We start from the raw sequence: 22,146 nt of genomic DNA, 5'->3' as shown, positions 1-22,146 counted from the left end.
TGGCAAGAGAGACGCAGCGTCTCGTTCCCTTCTCAGGGAACAACAGTTACATACATAACAGAGACGTTTTCATGTGTCAAACACAACTATGCAAAAAAGCATTTTGGTATGAATCAGCATTTGCATACAGAAGATATAACCATTTAAAGTAAACAGTTTAACACGTGTGCTTTAAAAAAGTCTAAAATTTTTATGATATTATCCTACACTACACAGGGAATAATATGTTTTTCCAGAAAACTTCTTGCATAAAATAGATTCAAGCACTTTCAATGACCGGTATCTATGTATATGTTTATTTTCAAAAACTTCCCAGGGCCTTGAATTATTTCCCCCAGATTCACAAACTTTCAAGGATTTCAAGGACCCGTAGGAACCCTGCAAAATAAATGTGCCACAACATCATAGGACGTGCATCCTTATCACATCCGACCACAGTGTTACATTAATTCTGATTTTAAAAGATAGAAAATTATATGACATGTAAAATATAAAATAAATATAAATAACTAACATAATAGACTTACAGTACTTTGCGGACACAAAACCACCTGTCAGATAAACACGCAATCACATATTTGTAGCATATAAATCGCATAATGTAGTATATGAGTCTCCTGAACTTATAACATTTTTGCTACTGTAACACATCGTATTCAAATACAAAATGTGATGAAACACAACGAAAAGGAAGCCTTTGGATTCTCATAACATGGTGCTTTGAAGGTCAGTTCGAAAACTTTAGGGGAGCGTTTAAAAAGCGAGCTGCGGTTTCAGCAGCGCAAGCACAAGGAATGAAGCCGAGCGAATGCAGGAGGGATTACAGAGGAACAAAACAAGACGAGAAGCAGTAAGCATAATGTTAGGAGAACTGCTTATGCGCAGAAACAGTCTGACAGGGGTGCGAGGGCCCTGTCACTTACAAACACAAGCACCAAGAAAAGGAGCTTATCACGGGCCCTTTAAAAGCATTCCCCAACACCAGCTTACTGTATTCAGCTCTTTTCATTTTCGGCATCGAAAACCTGTTCAAAGACATTAGTGCGTGATCATGGCTGAGGTCACAAATCTTCAATACAATGTCCTTAGCTGCGCGTTTAACTAAGATGTGATGTAATGACTTGGCCTTTAAAGACATTTCATCAACGTAAGCTTACTTTTTATGTTCTGCATTACAAACCTGTTCATGCTTGGCGGTCACAAATCTTCAATACAATGTCCTTAACTGTGAATTATAACTAAGATTTAGTAAACAAGACATCAATTTAATATTAAACTAAGTAATTAAAATAAGCATTTTTGGTAGCCAGCCAATAGCGACCAATCAATCATTTTGATTGGGATCCACATACAGTACTGTGCAAAAGTCTTAGGCCACCATGCCACAATTAGATTTGTTGTTTTTGCAATGTTAGTGATCATATGTAATTGTTTCTTTATTTTTTTAATAGAATACATCCAGAAAATACAGAAAATGTGTATGTAGTATTAAAAACTGTATAAAATTTTTTAGGGTAAACTCCCCTTCCACTTGAGCAATAGTAGAAAACTGCAGGATCTCTTAAACCTAAATACAATTAAATCCTTATTTCTAATTTTAAAGAAATTAGTCCTGAAAATGTAATTTATTTTTTGTACATATTTCCTGTATTTTCTGTTTGTAAAATTAAAACCTAATTTCTCATTTTAAAGAAAATTAGTCTTTTTACTTCATTCTGCTTAAAAAAACGCTCAAGATGTGTTTTGTGCCAAGAGAGGTCACACTAAACACCGATGATGCCTAAAGAAGACATTTAGTCCTGATATTATACATTTTTTATACATATTTTCTGTATTTTCTGTTTGTATCTTAATAAAATAGATTGAGAAATAAATATGGATGGACATTAAAACTTCAAAAACAACCATCTGGTGGTGGTGGCCTAAGACTTTTGCACAGTACTGTAGGTTTTTTTGTGTGTGCGTGTATTAAATACATTAACAAGGATGGGCAAGGTGAAATTATCTCCAATATTTAATATTTATATTATCATCTATACACTTCACGTTGGGGACCTGATCATAGGGTTTAAATAACAGCCCTGATGAATGCACACTATGTCCTTAATTACAATTATATAGACGCACGTGATACGCGTCTGGATCCGAACTTTACTTCCGGTTTCGTTTTTTTAATGGTCTGACTAGTTGCTAAACTGATCTCTTGAACAAATACCTCGTCGAAAATAACAAATGTTTTGGTTTCCTAGGTAATCTATGTGTTGTTGTTTTGCTTGTTATATAAATAAATCACGTTTAAAGAACTTTGTTGTTATTTATTCTTAGCAGAGTTTACCGGAAGTTACGTGCGGACCGCGACAGCCGCTTGTTTATGTTGTTACTGCTGAAACGGTCTATAACAGCTTATTACACGGACATTTGCAGGTTCGTTCTTTTCAAATAATAACAGCTCCAAAGTAATAACGCATAGCCGGTACTACTTGTATGTTTTAAATCCCTCCGCGCCAACAAAGATTACTGTTTGGCGCCATCTTGTGACAAACACTGGACAACCACAATTAAGAATGGAAAAAGTTTGACATTCATTTTAACATGTATGGAAAAAACAAAACATTTAAACAGTGGATAGAAAAACGAACAACGACAAGACACAGAGAGCTTACTGAGACTGAACTTGACAAAATAGAGCATGACAGCTCCAAAGCCAACACTCAAAAAAATACAGAATGGGCATTAAAACTTCTCAAAGACTGGCTAAAAGAGAAAAAAATGGACACAGACAAGTATGAAGCAGAGGATCTTAATAAGGTATTACGATCATTTTATGCATCTGTGCAAAGTTTCGCGGAAGGATAAAAATGTTAATTTAAAACAAATATGCCAATAAAATGTTTCAAATTCATATTCATGTCCAGTTTTTTTCTTATGTGGCAAGTAGCCGTGTAATAAGCGGGATAATGTAGAGGCAGCCGGTAGCCCCCTTCAGGGGCTTATTTCCCGATAACTACCGGCTGCCTCTACATTATCCCTTACTTATGAATAAATCAGACTATTTATTCTCAATTAAAAGCGTCAATTTGAGTAATTATAATCATTAATCAAATATAACAGACAAAAAATGTATATGTAAATAATCCTGAGCAACCAAAAAACACAACATAATCAATACTATAAATTATTAAGTATTTCACACAGACACTGTTATACTGTGCAAGCATATTTTTCACAGGGCTTATTCCTATAGCAGTCCATCTGTCTGGCGAAACAAAATGAAACATGAAATTAATTGAAAAATTGCCTCAACAGATGACCAAATCTCAAAAGGCAATCTCAGCAAAGGTGTCAGTGTATTCTTTAGAGACTTCCACTGCCTCCTAAGTGATACAACCCAATAAAACTGACAAAACCTAATAGAGATTTGAGCCAAAGCCTTTGAAATATAGTGATGATTTAAAACACTGCAACTCAATCAGGCAATAAATGCAGTACAGACACTTCATTAACTCTTTAAATTATGCAGGAAGGACAATGACATATGGCTTGATGAAAGAAATTATTGGACAAAATTATTATATTTTACTTTATTTATGCATTTGGCAGACGCCTTTTGCTCTGCAAACGCAATGCTATACCACTAAGCTACACAGGAACCTAATAATCGCTTTATAACAAATACACCCAAACCATACCGTACCTAACTAAGTACAGCATATACAGCCACACACACACTGATTCATTTCTTAGCATTTTCAGTAAGCTCTGTTTTGTATGCAATTTTCAATAGGCCGTATTAGCCTATCAAGACACTTGCATCATATTACCCACATGAGTCATTACGCTTTATATGCCCTTGGCGTTAATTGAGACCTAATGCCAGTTCATAGATATCCTTTAGTCGACCTCTTTTGTGCCGGACTCCTTTTGTGTATTGCAGTGTTGTGCTAAGAAGAGATTGAATCCCCCAGAAGCCCCTATTCCACCTGGGTATCTATGCCGGAGGGAGACGGTCGTCTCAAAGTCCCCTTCACGGTGAGCGCTCGAAGTATGGGTGGGTTTCTATTGAAGTCCCTCTCACACTTAGTGAAAGGGCAGAGTCAAGTACTGAGGACAAGTACACTATAAATACTGTAAAATTTGTTTTATTACTCAATGTATCTACTGCTGTAAAATGCTGAGTACGAAAGAAGTGGTTACCTACATTATAAAGTATTTATTTTATTGAAATTAAATTATAAAAATTAACGATTGTATCCTGATAACTGCACTCTACATTTACTGCACATTTCAACTTACATTTCAAATTCAAGCTATTTTATGACTTTGTGGCCACCCTGGGGATCAAACCCACAATCTTTGCACTGTTATAAGCTCCAAAAAGAGAATAATATTACAATACAGTACTTTATATAGATACAATATGTATACAATACGAATCAAAATTTTAGAAATGTGTGTAAATTTCTTAACAAAGAAAAATAATCACATTTACAAAATTAATCAGACCCTTTGCACTTGAAATTGAGCTCAGATGCCTCCCATTTCTCTTGATCGTTGCCGAGATGTTTCTACACATTTTAATGTGTAATTGGAGTTCCACTGGATTGGAGTTTTCTTATGTAAATGTGATATTTCAGGGGTTTTTTAATAAATTCAAAGACATTTCCAAAAAAAACGCCAAAAACTATACTCTCATTCCGGCGTAATAATCAAGGACTTTGCTGCAATACCATGGATGCAGCAGGAGCAATAATATTACACAACGCCCGAAAATAGTCCTCTTGGTAACTTTCAAAACCTGGGGACTATTTTCAGGCGCTGCGTAATATCACTACGCCTACTGCACCCATGGTAAGTCCTTGATTATTACGCTGGACTAAGAGTATAGTTCCAACTTCCTAGCCATATCTGCCTAGAAAATCCCAACTTTACATTTTCCGTCAGTCTTAATACACGATGTAACTAGAGAAGAGTCAAGTTGTAAATAGGAAAAATATCCAAACTCTTCGTTAATGGTCTAATCAGATTCAATGAATTATGCTAAGCTATGCTAAAAGTGGTAGCGCCAGACCCAGAAATCAGCTGTAAGAATCAAATGGGGGCGTGGGAATCAAAAGGGCTTCATGATGCATCATGATGAAAATTAAAATATTTTTATTTAAAACACTCAATAAAACGTAATTTTGAAGAAACTATGACAGAAAATGGACACATACTAGTTTATAAATGAATTAAATGTTTTTACCTCTAATGGGAATAGCTGCATGATGAAGTAAAACTAAAGGGTTAATAAACACAAACTGAAGCAGATGTTGTAGAACGTCTGGCGAACGATGATAGATTGTAAAAACTAATTATTTCCCACTATTAATTACATTATCTTAAAGGAGTGTAACTACTATAGCATGTAAATAATGCACATAAATAATGTAAGCAAGAGCGCTCAACAATTATATCGATTCAACAGGCAAGTGAAACCTAGCTAGCAGGTTGCTCAAACAACAAAATCACCAGCTAACTTACTTTAAATTTGCAAGAACTATAGACTAATACAATAACAGGCTTAAATAAACCAAAAACATAAGTCCACTTACAGTTCTCACGGACACGCGTTTTATCAAATGGCTATCCTCCAGACATGTCGGACCACGTCTTTATCTCATTTCAGCCGTGTAAAGCGCGTGCACCCTAGCGGTGTGAAGCCCATCCGCACTATTCTCCGAGATGTTTTATCACCTGGCTAGTTATCCTCCAGACAGTGACGGTCCGGACCACGTCTTTCTAATTTCGGCTGTGTGGCGCACATGCTCGCTGGCGGTGTGAAGCGCGTCCGCGCTATTCTCCGAGATGCACTTGACGGCCTTTTGTGCAACAAAATTATTATTATTTTTTTTTTGGACAATCTAGTTAAGGCGGCAAGGTTTCCCAGCTTAGGTGGGCCGCCTGAACTGCAAAGTGCTGCAGGATGCACTGTACTTTACTGTGGCTAAAAGCTAGGGTGGTCCTTATTTTTCAACTTTTAAAAAAAGTTTATGCTCTTACCCCACCAACATTTTTAAATTAAAAAAATAGGCCATTTTCAATATCAATTCATATTTAGAGGTTGCTCAAGACCTTTGAAGTTTAACACATTCACGTATTATGTGATACTTTGTGCTAGCATGTATAATTGTTTAATAATATATATTTGGCAGCAATGGATTTATTTCACCATGCTCCATGCAATTAAAACTCCTGTTTTAGTTGTGATATGTCTTTCAAAGCAAGAAAGCTTCAATAAAGCACAATAGACACTATACACTAAAGCAACACGAAGCAAGTCCACTATATGGTTACTCGGATCAGAAGAGACTGAAATAACGTATATGTGAAAAAAATTGACCCACTATAAGGACCACCCACCTAAAAGCGTCTGACAAATGCATAAATGTAAGATTCATTGATTCATAGGAAAAATTATACAAGGCACATTATTATAAATTTAAATGTGTTTTCATATACATTGTACAAAAACAGCAATAATTGCTCTGCCCTGAAACAGCTTTAAAAGAGCTGGTAAATGCCAAAGTGAAAGATTGTAAATTAGCTTTACATAAAGTAATGGAGACATGCAAGAACGCCTGACACTTTCACATCTATATGCCTGGAGAGGTGCTCCTTTCAAGGCCTTCAAGTTTTAATCCAGCAAAAATGCTCCTTCAGAAATTCAAAGGCACGTTGCAGATTTGAATATCTCCTCAGCTCTGTACCTCGCCCCTCCAGAGAAGAATAGATAGTGATATCTTCTGCTTTATACTGTACCTTCACTGCCGAGGTATTAGCGAAGTGAAGGATACTGCTGTGATGTCACAGACAGCTCTCATCGAGTTAAGATAGAGGGGAATTAACCCATAGATCAAATCCCCCAACCTTGTGGGAGAAATTGCAGAGTGTTAACTAATCTGCGGCTCAGATTTTCCTGCAGGAAGAAGATTGAGTCTCAACTTCTGATGTGCTGTTAAAATGTCAAAAAAATCAAATAGATCCCGTTAATTACATTAAACTTAAATCATTCATGCATTGCCCACACTTTGAGTTTAGTGTCTTCACCATGGGTGAAATCCTTGGCGTATGGTTTGGGTAAACGTTTCTATCAGTCATGACACAGAAAATGTATGTGCATCATTTGTGGTGTAATGTATAAACAGTATTTCATGGCCCTGTTCCAAAGTACTCAATCAGTCTTTATCTTGCTGTACAGGACTGTATCATCTAAAATATTAAAGTTACATGAAGAGAAAGGATCAATATGAACTCAGCAGCTTACCTTAATAATGATAAAGTAATGTGTAAGGGCATTGACCTAGCCTTTAATTCACAAAATAACAACAAAGGATAAACTCAATATTTGGCCTAACACACAGCATCTCTCTATATAGTAGCTAGGGCTGGGGGATAAAGCTATAAAATGTTATATTATTTGAAAATATTCAACACTATATATTGCATATCTAAATAGGCTCTATCTTAGGATAATAATACAAAGATAAATAATACTGTATCTTAAGTGTTTATTGTAGTTTAGGTCTATGTGGTGTTTTTAAAATGCTTTAAAGGGGCAATAGGTAGGATTTACTGCCATCTAGTGGTGAAATTGTATTTTGCATTCAACCGAACAGTGCTCTCTAGCGCCTCGCCTTTCCAAATGCATGTTGCAACTACGGTAGCCGTTATGTACTCACTGATCTCCTTGTCCGTTGCAGCTGGTTTACGTGTTCTGAATAAAAGTGCTTTTTGTCCCTCTCTGGTATTATAGTTTATCAATAGGGCGGAACGATATGGATGCCTCCTTGAACTTACCCCTTCAATGTAAGTAAAGAGAAGAAATTCTAAGCTTACAAAGAAAAGTGAGATCACTGGCAGAGGTCATTTGACACCAACGAGGACATGTTCATGAATAAAGACATTGATTTTGATTAATAAAACACTTAAAACCCTACTTACAGTCCCTTTAAGACAAACAATGCAAATGCAAATACCGCGGATGGGACTGGTAAGGACCCTAGCTAATTTCACATTGAAACAGTATTCACTTATTTTCCTGTGATGTGATATGACTGCTTAAGCGCAACGTAATAATTCACAGCTGTTATCAGGGAGCTACACTGCGACCAAAATAGTCGCATATGCGACCTTTTGAACTGCCGTTGCGACCCTAATTTTTAATGGGTCGCAAATGTGCTACCTAATGTTTTAGACAATATGCTATGATTTACTATGATGAGCATTTATAAAAACATAAATGTGGATTTTAAGAATACGTTTTATAACGTGCTCTGAGCCATCAACATGTTGGCTTCATTTTGCGTGAAAGCACGTCGTGTCTCTCCCCATCAGTGTGCGTTTGCGTGCTCAGCTGTTTCTCAATGAATTGGGTGTGACGCGACGCTAGCGCAGTGTCTTCCATGTTTCTGAACTTGAGCAGAGGTCTTTCTTCACTGAGGACGCGGGACCCGTATGGTTCCGGGTTTATATTTTAAATGGTCTGTCGGGTCCGGTTAGGTCCTAGTTTAATTACTTTGGGTCCCAAGTCTGATTAATATTGAGTTTATAACCCGAGTCGATCGCAAAACGGCCATGAGCGCTACCGCGCTAAAGCTCGAGTGCAGTTTAGCGTGCCTTCGGTTTCTATGGCGATGGTTCTTGTTACGACCACGCGCTGCATTTTCTTTCTCACATGTTTTTAATAATCTTATTATTAATAAACCATATATTTTCTAAAACCATATCCATATTAAGTTTGCACAGATTGTAGCAAAAAAGCAGTGCTAATGTCAAGCCCATTGCACTAAACGAGCAAAGCAATGTAAAGTTTGTCACCGGGACAGCAAGTAGATTTGAAAATAAAATAAGTGGAATGATATTATTGAAATAATAAGTGGATTAAGCTTTTTAAATCGGCAAGAGAGAAATAGAAAGATACAGCAGAAGCAGTAAAAGTGCCTATTTAATAGAAATTATTACCATTATAACATCAGTCATAACATCAGTCACATTTATAATCTATAGACCTGCACTGTCTATTAATATACTATACATAGTATTGTATTATATTGAGTTTGATAAAAGGGGTCTAATTGCTTCATATATCAGTGCAAAAACAGTAAGTGTTTTCGTGGTGCTTCGACAAACAGTGTCAGCTTTGTTTATGGCAAAGAAAGTTTGGAGTGTTTAGATTAATGAAATATAATGTGAAATTAATATTAATTTTCAATAAATCAAAGTATTGTGTTGTGTCACACATTATAGTTCTTCGTCACATGTATAGTAGACCATTATTTGTCAGTGGGTAATGATTGCCCTTTTTACCGGTTACCACCACCAAGTAAATTTCAGATCTGTGGGAAACACTGACTGCTACGTTTAAGAAAACAAGGCGGCATGTGGTTTAAAAGATGGCAAGTAAAATAAAAAGCATATCTGTATGCAATACAGTTTCATTATTGTTCATTATTAACCTTAATATAACTTGAAAAAAATATGTGCGACCAAATCATATTTTGCGCCAGTAACTGAAAAAGTTGGTAGCGCAAGTGCCACCAGTGGAAAAGGTTAGTGTAGTTCCCTGTGTTATTCATCAACAATCAGAAAAACCAACATCTCTCTGACTATATTATGAAAAACACTTTTATTATTCTCTTACATATCTGTGCATAAATTTGGAGAAATATTACATTTTGGGGTGCATAACGATTAATCACGATTAATCTATAGCAGAATAAAAAAATATATATTTATATATAATATAAATGATACATGAATATACAAATGTATATACACATGTAAACATTTCTTAAATATATACATGCATTTGTGTGCATTTATCTATACAAGGTAATATACACAGTTCACACACATATATGATGAAACTTTTATTCTGCGATTTTTATTAAATCACAATTAATCGTTATGCATCCCTACATTTAAATACTAAGTAGATTATGGTCCCTTCTTGTCTAGCAATATGTGTTTATATTAGGGGTGTGACGGATCACAAAACTTACGGTTCGGATCACATTACAGTTTTTGAGGCAGAGATCAGATTATTTTTTGGATCAGCAAAAAAGGGGTGAGAAAAATCTAATAAGAAATTACAAACATTTATAAAAAGGAACAACATTGCACATTAAGTAAAATCAGACTCAAGTAGGGTTAATTGAGGTTACTGTTACTTTAAGAGAAGCACGTTATTAGAAAAAGAATACTGTGGAGATCATTTTGTTTGTATGTGCCCTGTCAAGAACAGAAAGATTTTATGTTTTTTTTTAAAAGCGTCTCTCCATGTCTGCATTTTTGAGTGCACTTAAACGCGCACGCGCACACACAGACAAAGGGGGAATTCCAAACGGCACAGCATAAACAGTCCACATAAAAACGTTAAATTCGTTTTCAGTGCTCTATCCGCCAAATGTATTTTAATGGACTACATTATGAGACACAGTAGCACAACTCTCTCTAAAGTTTACACATCAAGAGATCTGATCTTTGAACGGCATAGGGATGATCACGTTTGACTGGAGCTGTTAAATTGTTTAAAATCACTTGAATGTTATCATTTGCAAGCCTTTGAAACATGTGAGACTGATAAACTTTCCCTATTTATATTTGCGTATACTAATGAGGCAAGGGTACATTCAAGCGATTTTAAGACATGAAGAAATTATCAAAATAAAAAAACTTTACATATGAGTTTTAAGGGGGAAAATTATCTAGCCCGGACTTGACTTGTAATCGGCAAGGCCGAAACGCTGTTGAACACTTGGCACTAGGGGTGTGACGAGATCTCGTGCGACGAGATCTCGCGAGATTAAACATGTATCGCGAGATTAAGTGTGTCTCGCGAGATTTCTTGTGTAGGTGAAATTCTGGCCGTTTCTCAAATAAAAGACTGCATCCTTCGGAGGTCGCATTTTTAAACTGCATTTACTTCATAAAGACTGTCTTATTAGAGACTACTAACAATTATAAAGTTTACTAATAATTTAGTTAATCGCAAATTGTTGTAATATGCTCACGACTTGCGAATGTAATGCTCAGTTAATGATCTGAAATAAACCTTAATGACGTATGCAGCCTGCATATGCGACCTCCGGAGGATGCAGCTTTCTGTTTGACCCTTTTAGGGGCCAGTTACATCAAAAGCGTTTATGGCAGTTGCAGGCGCCTTTTTTAAATGATATTCTATGGGCATGGAGCGTTTGCGCGCTGTTTATGCGCGCTGAGCGCCTTGCGGTTTGCCGGCGGCCGCAGCACGCGCCTTTGAAGGAACGCTGAGAGCGGAGAAGCGCCCGACGTCATTCGCGTCTTTGCATTGTCCACTTGAATGAGGGGAGATGCGGGCCTTACGTTGTGGTGAGGGAAGTTTACAGTTGCTTTGAAGAAGCGGACTCCACTCGCTCACTCTCTCCTGCGTGTTTGTGCACCTCTCACCCTCAAACAAGGTCAGAGCAAGCGTCATCTTTTTAAAGTTTCTAATATGACAGTTAACATCAAAAGAGCGCACGCTTCAATATTTGATTGACAAGACAGCTGACTAGGTGGTTGCCTAGCAATATTAAAAGCCGCGTCGACTCGCACTGCTCTTTTTTTTAAAAAAAAGGCAGTGCGTCGCGCCTTGCGTTTCCAAGCGTTTAAAGCGTGTTGGTGTAATTAGCCTCTTACAGTGCATGCATTATATTCTGTCTTTTACTGCATTTGCTTTTTTGTTTGGGTTTCCAATAATGTTCGTTTGGGAGCTCGTATGAAGTCTGAGACGTATTGTGTTTGTCTGATGATCAGTGTCAGATGTGAAGTCTACGCAGATTAAACCATCACAGAGTTTACATGATTTAATGTCTGCATGTTCATTTCTATTGTAAAGAAATGGACGTATATTAAATATTCAAATGGATTTAAACATTGTTTGGCTAAAAAATAAGCGTTTCTCTCCGTCTAAAGTGAAAGTGAAGATAGCGTCCGCGAGACGAGTCAACTATCTCCCTCTACAGGCATTTGTTATAATATATATATAATGCTTTTTATTTATAGACCACAAATGTAATGTGTTTGTTAATGTAATGTTGTTTAATGTAACTTGGTTTTAATACTTTATTTGAACCAATTATTATTGCATCTTCCTTATTATGTAATTTTAAAGGCTACTGCTCACTTTGGTCTGTTTTTATTACCCAAAAATAACAAATTACTTCATTATCAGTTAGTAAAATAATTGTTAGGGGCAGTCCTTGATTAGTTAAAACATTTAAAAATAACATGATTTCAGTTTCTTATTCATTTATTTTATCATCGAGGGTTTCTTAAAAAGTGTAAAAATATCGTCTCGTTCTCGTGAACCCAATCTCGTGTCTCGTCTTGTCTCGTGGATTAAGTGTCTCGTCACACCCCTACTTGGCACCACTATATATTTCTATATTTGCTATTTAACCACAGTAATGACATTTTTATTTCAGTCTAATAGATTAAAAATGTTTAATGCAAAAGCAAGAAACGCTAACAGAACTATTTAATCATTACTTTATGTGCATTGATCTAATAACACAAAGTACAAAATAAGAAATTAATCTATAAACATAACTGCTACTGATTCCTTAATACAATTACACTATTAAAATGTCCTTGTCTTAACACTTTCATGCTTGCGGACTGGAAAACAAATAGGATTGTGAAACTAGTTAAACAAAACTTACTGTCAAATGAAAACAATATTCATTATAACAATAATCACTCATTTATTATAACTATATTGGCAGCTAATGTAAGATGCAAATCATACACACAGAGTGAACAGCACAGAGCTGAGAGGATCTCGAGCCTCCTTTCTCAATCTGTGTCTCACCACCACACACCACAGTTATTGCTGACTTAGCTCGCTTTGGATGAGTGAACGCGATCGGCCCAGGAAAGTGTGTCAGGCAAGCATATTTATTGTGGAAAGGAAGCCAAGCCAAGAAATATCCTAAGCAGCTGACAAAACAGACCCAGTCAAAACACGCCTGATGTGTACAGCTTTAAAATGGTAAGTGACACTCAGGGGTCCATTTCAGGACCTAAAAAGACTTTCCAGGCAGCAAGTCACACCCTCTACCCTCACACCCCACCCCGCTGGGGTTCAATCTGGCTATCGCCACGGTCACACTGCTCCGGATCGAAGGCTTTGCCAGCAAGAAGGTGGGAGGGCCTCAGTAGATGCCGAACATGAGGAAGAGCTTTTAGTAAAAGCTCACGAGGCTTTAGGTTTTATAACCGAAAGTGGCCGTCCTCTCTCTCCTCCGTGCGACGCTGATGGGAAAACGATGCTGATGCCCCGATAACAGGGGCAAGGCAGATGGGAAAATGCTGCATCATTCATGGCTGGACGTCATGTCATGTGACCCATACACGTTACCTTCTTGTTGTAGGGGCGTAAAGCAAGGCAAGCGCATGGTAGGAGAACCTGACCAGAGCCTTATGCCATAGTGACACTCAAAGGATTATGTCTAAATAAAGCCTCAGCACTGCATGAATCACTCTGTCACTGATCCCACTGCTCAATGAGAAGAGAGGAAGAGAGAAAGTGAGAGAGAGAAAGTGAAAGAGAGAGAAGCAGCAGCTATGTAAAAAGGAAAGGAAGCAAGAATGTAAAGTAAAGAAGGCGTTCATCACGAGAGTGCCATGGCTTAGCCTAAGAGGCTTGAAGAATCAGTAGTTAAGCTGTCAGCCCTGCTCTTCCATCTAACGTGTGCAACAAACTCCTGCGTGTTTTTAATCAAACAGAAACGCTGAGATCCAGGAATGTTGTCAGGACAAAGCGATAAGACAGGCTTCAGAATCTTTTTAAGACTTATCCTGGCATATTATATGACTTGCAGTGCACAGGTATGCTATACATATTGCAGTCAACCTGTATGGACTTCTTTTTCCCATACAATGAACGTGAATAGTGACTGACAGCCCTAGTCACCATTCACTTTGCATGATAGAAAAAGGTCTTTTTAATTTCTTCTTGTGCTACATAAGATCATACAGAAGAACACAAGGAAGAGTAAAATGTTTTTTTTTTTTTTGTAATTGTGACCCTGTCTGTAAAATCCTCATTTGAGTCTTCAAATTTTGATTTACTTGTTGATTTGAATCTTTGATATGGCCTTACTAAATATTAAAGATGTCGAGGTTATATTTTTAAAGAATTTTTTATTATTTAATGTAGAAAACATTAAAACATAAAAAATTACTTTCACGATTAAAGTCCATGTTAAGTCCGATATTAAATTAAGTTGTCACACCACAGAAAAATGTGTTATTAACCACCCAGACATATTTTAATGATTAAAAAAATGCCAATAACAGGGCTCCAGACTGCCACCAAAATTTGAGAGTCTGCCACTTTTGCGACCAGTAAATTTGACTTTATTTTGTGATGTGACACTGAATTTGAAACAGTACATTGTACTTTCTGCATCTATCATCAAAGTATTTATTAGTAATACAGTGGAAATTAGTAGAAATGTGGATATTTGGTAAGCATGTTGATTTTCGGTGTGTGCCCCTAAATTTTCTGGTTGCGCCCCTAAAAATACGTTTTCAAAATCTTGGAAAAATAAGCAGGGTTCTCTCCTCTCAAACACTGGGGGCGTGTCCACTGCCTGCGCTGAAACCACGCCCACTCACAGGGAAAGCTACTGTATAATTTAACTTTCAAATACTGCTGCAACTTAAATGGATGCTCGAGATTGCTTTAGTGGTGGGGCCATGCTCGCTGGCTTACAGTAAGTACACCGTTAAGTGTAAGTAACAGTAAGTTACACAAAAAGTTACACAGTAAGTTACACAGTAAGTGTAACGGGACACCGTTTTAGCCCCGCACAAAATAATCCTGAACACAGGACTTTACAAAACCTGTTTGATGGGCTAACTCCACAATTCAGTACTACATAAATCACAGTCTTTGTAACATATTTCAGCAATACATTTCTAACATTTATAATGTATTTAGAAAGAATTCTCTGAAATTACTTCACATGGACTTTGGGCTCTATCATACACCCGGCGCAATGCAGCACAATGTGCCTTTTGTCTTTTGCTAGTTTCAACCGAGCCCAATGATCATTTTCACGTTTAGCGCCACGTTGTTTAAATAGCAAATTCATTTGTGCCCATGGGCGTTCTGGTCCGAAAACCAGGTGTGTTCCGGCGCATTGTTGACTCGTTGCTATTTTGAGGCAACTAAAAAAGATTACGCCATTGACCAACTAAAACTTGGTCTAGAGTCTAAAGTCAATGGTGCAATATTGTTTTTGTTATTTAATGAGCGTGTTAGTAATATGTGCCTATAAACGGGGCGACAATGCGCGTTTGCTTATCACATGGATGCGCAGCAGCACATAAACATTTTAAAATATGAAAATTCAAAGAATTAAAGTGTAAAAGATTTTTATTGAGTCTCTTGGACTGTTAAAAGTTTTAATAACAAAAAATAACAGTTTGAATACAAATGAAAACAATGGAATTTTTAATATCAATCCTAAACTGGTGGTCTTCTTCCTCCGCTTAGTTTTTCAGTTTACAAATTCCCCCTCCTAAATAGGAAATCGGCATGATGCAGGCGCAACATGCTTTTAAAGGGGATAAGATCTGAAACTCTCATTGGTTTATTACACGTTACGCCCAAAACACACCCATCACTCATTAAGAGAATAGGAACAACCCATTTAGGCTGTGTGCTTGGCGCATAAACAATTTTTCCCATTGTTGAATTAGCAAAAGTGGAATCGGACACGCCCGTTTAGACCGTGCGCTTAGATCGTTAAAATAGGGCCCCAAAAGTCACAGAGAAGAACACGATGAATAAATAATATTTTTGAGTGAACTATTCTATGAAGTAAACTAAACAGTGTAAATTCCCAGACTTGGATTCCCATCTCTGCAACAAGAAAACACAATAAGGTAGCACAAGGCAACTGACTGCATGCTTTCCTAGACTTAGTTTATAGCCTGGACTCCAGGAGTGATTAAACTGGATCATTGACAGATTAACAACAGGATGACCTGACTTAATCAAACAGTCAGCGGGATCAGTTAGGCTTACGTGACCCATGGATCTGCAAATTCAGAGAAGCCTGCAATGTTTCCCTAACCTTTTCCAGATCGTCTCCACTACATCACACACTGGAAAAAATAAAAATAGCAGCACCACCCAGCCAAGCATTCAGAACGACAGCAGCGGGGGTCCAGGGCTGGTTTCACTCCCTTCATCCCCGCCCCCTCAGCATCCTGGTCCTGATTGATCTCACGGACCATCGGCGGGTTAAATTACACTGCAGAGTGGTTTTGCGAAGAGACAAAAGGCCCGGGATTTCATAGGCTATAATTCTTTCCGGCCTTTACTTTGAAAAGGTGCTGCATTCAATTTCAGCCCCCGGCAACACTTTGCATTTGCTTAAGAGTTATGACACAGGCGTGACGTTTTTAACGTACTCCACAGCCATGCGGAGGAGACCCGCGTACCTATCAGGCCATAGCGAGGATGAGAAGAAAAACTATTTAATACTGTAAATAAATAAAAGCTATCCGGTTCTCTTAAGTCAAGCTGGTTTCTTTTCACATCCTATAGACAGGCACTACAGTAATATCAGTTTAAAACAATCATTGTGTACATATTAGTTTGGATCTCAGTCCGAAGTGATATCCAGGCTCCCGTGGTTTCCTGGCAGATAGGGAATGGAGAGGAAGCCCAGGGAATGGCAGAGGCCTTTTGATACCGCAACTCTGCAGAACCAGCAACTCGGAAGCCAGGACAGCGTGAGATCCGGAGGAAAAAACAGCCAAAGCACAAAAAGACCAGCTGCTTCGAGATCACGGGCGTCAGCGGAAAAAACACGTCTTGTTAGAGAGAATATAATTGAACTCGTCTGGCAAGTAATAGCTTTTCCCAAAACTTTATGCATCTGTTTTGAGCCGATGAAAATATACAGCGAAATAAATACGCAACTGAAACTAATCTAAAGTGGTTTAGTAAATATAAGTCCTCATCGATGACATTTCCAATTTACTCTAGCTTAAAAATCAACCCGTATTTGTAATCATACTACATGTGATAAGCTAAAACTGATTTTCCACACAGTATCACAGCTAAAACAGAAATCGCAAAATGAAAGTGCAGAGAAAATCCACACTGCCTGACATGAACATGTCAAAACACTCAAGCTGTCCGTGAAAAAAACTTAAATTTATTATAACATTTATTATAACTCAAGCATCTAGACTGTCGCTGTTATGAAAGTGTTTACCGCAGTATTGTACTTGGCATCCAATACCACTATTTAAAATCAGCAAAAAAAGCCCTGAGCTGTTTATGAGTAAACAGAGACGGCATTGCATGAGATCATTCAAGATCCTTTTTAACTGATTTATATTATGTTTATCGGAGGAAATTGATTTCCATGAACATCAACAATCTATTAACCATATACTGGAAGAAACGCATACGTTTGAGGAGTGCATATTAGAAAATAATATGATGAAGACAAGATATGTTTATGTAAATGAACTGAAGTATATCTCATCCATGTAATCAATTATTCTTTCATCACGCTTTACCTTGACTACCATCTGGCTCCATGTACCCTTTACAGACACATCAACCTTATGTTCATTCAAGATTTTGGAAAATTCTGGCATAAGAGTATTTGTGTATTTCTAACACGTTTTGCTATATTTCTATTGTTTACACTCTATTCACAACAACAACATGGTTTCATTCATAAATTTAATGACCAGCAGCTTTCTGTTGTGGGACTAACTGAAAAGTCCTATCCTCCATGCAAAAAAGGGGTGGGGCAGCAGACATATGGGATGAAATAAACTCTCATCCGCAGCTTTTAACAGATTTGTCCCACTTAAAGTAAGGTCTACTATGGTGTTGAGATATGATAACCTTTAACAACTTCTAACTTAGTGGAAAATCCATGTATGCGGAAAAAAAATATGCGGAATGTTTCTCACATTAAAGGAAAACAACACAATTTTCAATATTTTACTATGTTCTTACCTCAACTTTAATCTTTGTACAGCACCTCTTGAATGTGTTAGCATTTAGCCTAGCCCCATTCATTCCTATGGTTCCAAACAGGGATGAATTTGAAAGCCACCGAACACTTCCATGTTTTCCCTATTTAAAGACTGTTACATGAGTAGTTACACGAGTAAGTATGGTGGCACGAAATAAAACTTGTTTGGAGCCATAGGAATGAATGGGGCTACGCTAAATGCTAACACATTCAAGAAGCGCTGTACAAAAATTAAAAGCACACATTGAAAAAAGATAGGTATGTATTAATTCATCTAAGTTGAGGTAAGAACATAGTAAAATATTGAAAAAACTGTGGTGTTTTCCTTTAAGCAACTAATTTGAAAAATGCAAGATAAAAAATATATAAGAAAAAAGTGTTTACGGCTGTGAGTACTATGTTAGGTTTAGGTTAGGTGAGTACATAAGTTTTCTGAGCACTTATGCACTGCTGCTCTTTTGTTGATTTGGCTTGCTTCCATTGTTAACTTATTTGTAAGTCACTTTGGATAAAACCGTCTGCTAAATGACTAAAGGTAAATAAGATTAACTTCAAATAAAAAAGTCATGCCACGACAAATTTAGTTTGTTGCATTTAGGAGGAGACTGCTTCTTCTATGTTGGGAGTGACACAATGACAATAATCTGCAAAAATAATAATAATAATAATCCTATTGAGTCTATATAAAAATATGTAATAATAATAAAAATAATACTACTAATAATAAATTATAACTAAACTCGCAATGCATAGGTGATGATACAGGTTATGATTGTCAATAATTAAAGAATTGAGGAGGCAAAAGCAGACAAAACAATGCATGAAATAATCAATTAATGTTAAATATGCTGTATGCGTCTAATGTTTTTTTTTTTTAGATCCATTTACAAGCACTGGCGGGACACAAGATGCTACAGAGCTGGACAGATCAATGCTCAATTTTTAAAGGAAGATAAATACAGCACAGACAAACTCCTCAGTCATGCTTTGTTCATAGCACATCAAAGTTAGCTGAAGATCTGATTATTGTTTGAGCAATCACTTTATCTGTATCCCACTTTTGGAAACAGTCCAGCGTGGCACCAGAGGAATAAATGTGTTAATTAGGACACCTATTCATTGCTTCCAGCTATTCATTGCTTCCAATAACCTTGCATCACTTTAAAACGGCTACATGAAGTGATCGATCAGCCTGTCTAAGGTATGGACACAAAGATGGAGATACATACACGTATAACGTGGTTGTAAAAATGACAAATGCTATAACACTGTTAATCAAACAGACTGGAAATTGCACTCTAGAAAATGCTGGGTTGTTTCAACCCATAGTTGGGTCAAATATGGACAAACCCATAAACAACCCCAGCATTTGGGTGATTCTCACGAAATTAAACTTCACGAAATGTCATGAAACATTTTGATAAAAAAGTAAATGCTAAGTAAGAGTATAAAAATAAGAATCATACAGTTACAAACATCTCTTCATGTACTATTTTGCACATGATTTCAAATGACATAATACAAACTAATTTTATTGTTTTTTCCACATATAAGGGGAAAATTTTCATTACCGCAACGTGTCCATGACTGGATTTGGGTTCTTCGACATGGAAATATTTATAATAAAAAAATCTAAAAAATAAAAAGCTTCAGTGCACCTTATAATATTAACATTTACAGTAAAGTAACATGTGGTATTTGATCATTAATAAATGTAGAGACAATAATAAGTAATATAAATGTATCCAAACCAATTTTTTTGTCATCCTCCGCAACAATTTTTAATCATTGCCCTCAAGGAACTAATATTTTCAAAAAAAAAATTGTTGAAAGGGATATAATTGACTGTGACCCTCAAGATGGCTACCAGGTAAGCAGTTCTTATTTTTTCTCTCCAGATAAAAGTTGAAATTTTGTTTGTCATAGTACCTAGACAACTTTTTAGTTCTCATTACCGAAACATGAGTTTGTTAATGCATATATTTAATGTAATATCATGTTGCGGTAATGATAATTTTTTTGATAAAGAGAATCTAAATAATACTATAGGAAATATTTTTTTAAATCCTCTAAAGATAATGGTTATAGTAAGTTTAGACCTTAATCTTATATGTGCAAAAAATTGGCTTCAGGGGCTTTTTAAAAAAAAATTGATGCTGGACACCTTCTAAACCTGGATTTCGTGAGAATCACCCATTTGTGTTGAAATTAACCCTGCTGTTGGGTTTATTCATATTTATTCAACATTTTTAGTGTCTTTACTTTTGGCCAAAAAGTTCAAGTTGTGTCAAACTGTGCAAGAATGATCTTTGCGATAATATCGTAATTGTTGTTTTAACGATGCATAAAATCTTATCATCGAGTACATCACTTCACTGCCCACAACTTCACTGTGTGAATGCGCATTCAGAGCATCATGTAGCAGCACATCTGATTACGGTGTGTGCACGACTTATAAAAAGTCAACGTCATATCCACTTTTAATACTTTCGCCGACTCACGCTCTGTTGTCACGCTCTTTAAATTTTGCAAACACATGCAAATGTTTGAAACATGCAAATTATATTTTATAATAATTTTTGGCAACATCAGAAATATTTCCAACATCTTTTTTTTGGCAATCCCTAGTCCCACCACTTTGATCTTACGCAGTACATATTTACATCACTGGACTATATAACCTCACCATCGTGTTTTATCTGTGCACGGGCTGTAAAGCTTTAGGCCTAAAACATATCTTAAACAAACGCTTGTAGCTAAGCGAGCCTAAGGCTCGCAGGCACGCCTACAAACAGAGCTTGTTGAAAACACCAGTGTTTACACTTTTTGGGGAAACGAATCAATTAGGCGTTTCTGCATATTATATTATTCAATTAAAAATAACACTTTTTAAATACAATATACAGGACTGTGCGCATGCAATGTGTTAACTAAGCATCTGCGTACTTGCAGAGAGTATTTCTTACCCTGTAGACCAATAAGTCCTATAGCATGATGTCTGCAATCGAAGAAGTGCATATTTCTGTGACACTTCAGCATTGAAAAACATCAACAAACACCAAAGTGTGTAAAACTGAAGTATGCACACAGCATCGGTTTCTGTACCCACTGGGTATTACGGGAGGAGGCAGAGATCTTAGAAAGCACTTACTCTAAGTACTCAGTGTGAACTAAGTTTGGACTAGATAACAGTGACCTCACAGATTCTCCCTCATCTCTCTCCGCACGCTTGCCTTTGAGAAAAGCTGCCAGAGGGAAAACTTGAAAGCTAAACAGTGTGAAGACGAGTGCGTAAGAAAGAGCGAGTGAGCCTGTGTGTGTGAGAGAGTGAAAGAAAACAACATGCAGATAGAAAAGAACTAAAACGGAGTCGCATTTAGCTTGTATCTTACCCGCACAGAGTTGATGAGACGGGACGGTGAAGTGAGGATAGTCAAAGGGGTTGTGGGAGAAGGGTCCGGGCGGGTTGATCCAGCTGCTGACGGGTGGTCCGGGAGGGAGGAAGGATGGAGTGACAGGGAGCAGGGAGATGGGGAGGCCAGAGGGGGATATCAAGCACTAGTCCTCTTTTTTCTCTCGTCACCCCTCCGGCACAGAGGCAGACACCAGTACCTGCAGCCACTCAAATAACACGAGAGAAAGAGTCCTCGCATCCACACACGTTCCGGCACAGGGAGGAAAGAGAGAAAGCCCCTCCCTATCCCTCCCGGGAGCCAATCGTGTGCAGGCATCACCAGCAGCGAATAGGAGAGCGGGCAGCCGGTGCCATGCCCTAGCCAATAAGTGCAATTGCTCATATCCAGTTGGAATAATTAGTCAGAGAGCAGCATGGAGGTTCTCTGCTGAAGGACAGACAAACGGGTGCACTTACCCAATAAGTGTGATTTAAGACCGCGGCCGACATTAGAGTAATTAGATTGCGAGGCGCTTAACCCAGCAGAATAACTCGGCATGCTCCACTGCAGAACTGGCAAAGGCACAGGCTTCGCCGGAAAGGCTGCAATGAAGTTAAGCCGGCAGAAATGATACCTATAAAGAAGGAAAACGAGTATGGAATTCTGCCACA

General features: G+C 37.3%; 1 protein-coding gene across 9 annotated transcripts in view; it reads right to left on the bottom strand.

Moving 5' to 3' along the window:
• Positions 1–21,743, bottom strand: part of pcbp3 (poly(rC) binding protein 3) — a 92,062-nt gene extending 70,319 nt beyond the window's left edge. For 6 of the 9 annotated variants that reach the window (XM_073854657.1, XM_073854659.1, XM_073854658.1 and 3 more), the window contains exon 1: positions 21,473–21,742. The gene's annotated coding sequence lies outside the window, so the exon portion shown is untranslated. Of the gene's footprint in view, positions 1–21,472 lie in introns of all 9 variants that reach the window. The other 3 variants (XM_073854660.1, XM_073854665.1, XM_073854661.1) reach the window with 2 other exon arrangements.
• Between the last annotated feature and the right edge of the window lie 403 nt (positions 21,744–22,146).

This window comes from Misgurnus anguillicaudatus, chromosome 17 (assembly GCF_027580225.2).
Source record: "Misgurnus anguillicaudatus chromosome 17, ASM2758022v2, whole genome shotgun sequence".
Classification (NCBI taxonomy): domain Eukaryota; kingdom Metazoa; phylum Chordata; class Actinopteri; order Cypriniformes; family Cobitidae; genus Misgurnus; species Misgurnus anguillicaudatus.
The sequence above is the reverse complement of the archived record's forward strand: the minus strand, read 5'-3'. Positions and strand labels throughout refer to the sequence as shown.